The sequence below is a fragment of the Symphalangus syndactylus genome, chromosome 1 (genome assembly GCF_028878055.3).
Source record: "Symphalangus syndactylus isolate Jambi chromosome 1, NHGRI_mSymSyn1-v2.1_pri, whole genome shotgun sequence".
In the NCBI taxonomy this organism is placed as follows: domain Eukaryota; kingdom Metazoa; phylum Chordata; class Mammalia; order Primates; family Hylobatidae; genus Symphalangus; species Symphalangus syndactylus.
Genome location: NC_072423.2, coordinates 121702371 through 121707146, shown reverse-complemented (window position 1 = coordinate 121707146; position 4776 = coordinate 121702371).

Here is a 4776-nt window from a genome sequence, read left to right as displayed (position 1 = left end):
TTCTCTCTGTTGCCTTTTCAGGTTGTTTAAGTTTTGTATAGAAGTGGATATTTTGAACATTCAAACTGCACAAGGGCTTTATGGTTGCTCTGCTCACCTCTATTTCTTCTTCTTCTGCTAGGAAACCCCTCTATCCTCAGAACAAGTCTCTCCACCTCCTGCTCTTGCCTGATGCTGTATGGCTCTGATGGCCTGTCCTGTGTCCCCTTAGCCCAGGTGCTAAGTGGTCTCTGTTCCTTTAAAATAACTGTTTTGGGATGTTATCGGTCCCTTTTTAAAAATCCCCTCATCCCTCTTCTTTTCTCTCTGCTAAAGGGCAGACTTACCATCTCCTTTTAAGAACAGAAGTCTTTTCTTTCTGCCTCTTAAAGTCAGTAGCTGGTTTGTCACCCAATAACAAAAGCCCACAATATCCTGACCTCAAAGACCAGGAAGGTAGGTGGTGCTAAGGTCAGGGACTGGGAATCTTAGAGAGCCAGCAACACAGTGTCATCTCTCTGAAAAGTAAATTTCCAGTAGCTAGCAAGAGATTTACAAATGCTGAAATCTATTAGTCTACTAATTCCTTTCATACAATCAAAGATATGTGCAAAGATTTATGTTCATCATAGTGTCATTCCTCATAGTGAAAAACATGGGAGTAGCACCCGTGTCTGTCAGTAGGGCTTGGATGGATAAAGTCTATTATTGATCCTATGCAATCATTCAAAATCATGTTTGAATATAATAGATGGGAAAATAATCATACTATAATGCTAATTGAAAAAAGATATAAAACTGTATATATGTTCTTATCTCAAATTTTTTAAAAATAAAAATGTACTTATTTTATATATATAAACATATATATGTTTATATTTAAAAATAAAAATGTGCTTAATTCTGAAATTTGTCTTTTTGACTTAAGGATATATTATGGACATCCCTGTAGGATCATATTTATAGAATTGACTCATTCTTTTAAATTATACTATATTTTATTGTATGGCTAAATTGAAATTTATTGAACCATTTTCTTATTGATGAAATTCAAGTGCTTTTAGGTTTTGTTCAGTTTTTAAAATTGTAAATGGACAATTTATAATTATATAGAACTATGGGGTAAAAAGCACTGTTATGATTTATGAATACAATGTGAAATAATTAAATCAAGCTAATTAACATACTCATCATCTCAAATACTTAACATATTTTGTGGTGAGACCATCTGAAATTTACTCTCTTAGCAATTTTGAAATGTGCAATACTCTATTCTTAACTAGATTCACCACACTGTGTAATAAAACTCTGAAAAAGAAAAAAGCAACATATTCCTCCTATCTAGCTGAAATTTTGTACCTTCTGACCATCAGCTCTCTCCTCTCTCCCCACCCCCTAGCATCTGTAACCACCATTCTACTCTCTGCTTCCATGAGTTTGATTGTTTTAGATTCCACATATAAGTGAGAACATGCAGTATTTGTCTTTCTGTGCCTGTCTTATTTCACTTAGCATCATGTTCTCCAATTCCATTCATGTTGTCGCAGATAACAGAGTTTCCTTCTTCTTAAAGGCTGAATAGTATTCTATTGTGTATATATGCCACATTTCCCTTATTCACTCCTCTGTTGATGGGGACTTAGGTTGATTCTATAACTTGGCTATTAAGAACAGTGCTGCAATGAACATGGGGGTGCAGGCATCTCTTTAACAAACTGATTTCACATCTTCTGGGTAAATACTCAGAAGTGGTATTGCTGGATCATATAGTAATTCCAATTTTAGTTTTGGAGACACCTCTAAAATGTTGTCCATAATGGTTGTACTAATTCATATTTCTACCAACAGTGCACAACAGTTCCCTTTTTGCCACGTTCTTGCTGACATTTATTATCTTTTGTCTTTTTGATAAAAGCCATTTTGACAAATCTGAGATGTATCTCATTGTGATTTTAATTTGCATTTTCCTAATAATTAGAAATGTTGAACATTTTTCCACTTACCTGTTGGCCATTCATAAGTCTTCTTTTGAAAAATGTCTATTCTTATGTATTTTTTAAAAATATGGTCATGGTAGAAAATAACTTCAGTGTTAAACCACAGTTATCTCTGGGAGGTTGAATATTGTGTAATTAAAACATTTTAAATTTTAAATTGTATATTTTTCATGTTTTCTGTAATGAGTATCTTTCTTTTAGAAACAGAAAAATATACTAATAATTTAAAACAAACGCCTTGAAAAATGAACAACCTTACCTAGTATTCAAAGAAATGCAAATTAAAATGTTATTTTTGTCTCTATCTCAGTACATAAGGAAATACGGAGTAAAAGAGTAATCTTCCCGCTGAACATGCTTTGCGGTTGCCAGCACTGCCCCGGGTGTGTCTGGAGGAACTCTCCCTGTTGCCTAACAACTGCTGTAATGTAACGGAAATAGAAGCATGATGCCACACATCTCTCAGAAAACGACTTGGCCCTTGGCCCTCCTGTGGATGGAGAGTATATTGAAGAGAAACCGGATATTTCTAAATTTGTTAAGACTCACTTTTCTCACTTGCTCTCAGATCACACTACTTTTGAGTAGCCCAAAATTTTGTTGCCAACTCAGCAAGTTAAGCAAACAATATTACAAGTCATGTTGAAACTGAAGTGGTCCCCATGGGCCAGTGAGTATGGTGCAGGTGGAGAAAAAATTAGCTGCTGAGTTAGGACAAACTGCTCCAATTTTGAAGGCACAAATGGGCATCATCTTGGGCCCAGGTACTACCCAAGGTGGACCTCTCAGTCAGGCTCTTATGCTCCCAGGTGTAGTTGTTGGGTGAACTCTCTCCCTGGATGCTCAGGGACAGCATCTCAGAGAGAGGTGAATGGAAAAACCATTAGACCCTGTACACACTCTAGGTGCAATGGATTACAAGGGTTGATAGCCCTTCTTAGTAACTGAAAGCATGTATGCTCCATCTTTCTTGATGGCAAGGTCCCTGGGAAGGAGACATTCTCTTAGAATGTCATGAAATGACCATAGAATAAGCATGAAGTGAGTGGAATTATGTGGAAGGGATTCAGCATTTAGCCCAAGCACTGGGCAGCCCCTGGGTATGGCTGTCCCTCCACAGTGGCCTGTCTAAGTCTTGGCCCACCCACCCAGATCCTCTTGGAAGCCACTGATAGCATTTGCCTTCTGCAGCCTTTGCTGATGAGTCACAGTTGACACCATCTGTCACTGCAGATACAGATGTCTCCAAATGGCAATTGCCAAAGGCTGTGCCACACAGCACACACCTGTCCATGTGCAGATTGATTCTGTTAAACTCTGCAGCTACCTTGTGGGCTGCTTTTCCCTGCCTCATTGTCTGCCTGCAGACCTTCCTTCTGTGTTCTCTGCTCTTAGAGTTCAGACTGATCTGTATTTTTATCAAGATGAGGAAGGAGATGGTAAACTGTGAATCAAGGACCTACCTCTCCCAGTAATTCACTGTGGCATCTTGGGGCACCTGCTGGCCCTCTCTGAGCCTCCGTTTTCTTACCCACGAAATGTGGATTTGGACCCAGTTATCTCCAACCACCCAAGAGTCTGCGATTCTGCTACTAAGAAAAGCAAAAGGCAAGTACAAGATAGCATGTGTTTAGTTGCTGGGAAAAGCTCAGTCTAATATTTAAAATAATAAGTATAAAAATAATCACCACCATTCACTTGAACTTGCTTTGCCAGGTCTGCACTGTGATCTTTGCAGGGGTAATCTTACTGAATCCTCTGCTCCAACCCTACCGGGTGGGAATTACTTTTATCTTTATTTTTCTGATGAGGAGATTGAGCCTCAGAGATGTTAAGCAACCTGCCGAAGCAGAGAGTTAATATGTCGGGATTCATCACAGGCAGATCCCTCTGCTCTTGGGAAGCCCAGACCTCAGAAGCAGGAGTGGGTCTGATTCAGGTGTGCTCTGAGGGCCAACTGTCCTTTCCAAAAATGCCTTCCTTTATTTAGACACCAACATCCTTGCTACTTTGGATTTTTCAATGAGCTTCCTTATTTTCTCCCTATTCTGTCCTATTCAGCAAAATGAATGAATGAATAAATATAGGTTCCTAATGATACAAATTTAATTTTCTTCTAGAAATGAAAGTGTTTCTCTTCTTTCATTTCTCAAGCCAAAATAATTATTTCCTCCTTCTTAGAAGTCCAGAAGTAGGTTAAACTTTAATTAAAAGTTTTATGGTTCAACAGTTGGAATGAGGATCAGGTAGTAATGAAGAAACCCCATGAACACCCTGAGGAGAACCAGCGCCCCCTCCATTGGTTGTTTTAGCTCAGCCCACAGCTAACAGCTCAGCTCAGAAGGTTCCTACCACCCACTCCACTTCCAACGCCTTTTAATATTTGCACAGTTTTCTCACACTGTGGCTCTCATACACTTCCTTTATACATACTGTTTCCTCAGCCTGGAATGCCACCTCTTTCTTTACCTGGAGAACCCCTTTGCCTTAAAGACTCAGGTCAGAAGTCACATAGTACTCCTGTGCTACCACCTAATGCAAAGTGTGATTATTCCTTTACTTCTCTTCTGCATTTAAATTATTGAGGGAAGAGGCTTGGTCTCATCACCTTTGGAATAGCTCTGGTTCTGCGTTCACATTTTGTATATAATACAACTCAGCAAAGGTTGTGTAATATACGACTTTCATATGTGTGTATCCAAAGATAACGTGTTCCCATGCCCTTTGACTCAGTTTTCCCCATGGCAATGAATTTAACCACAGGAAATAATTGAATGGGAGAAAGAAAGTTACACAGATG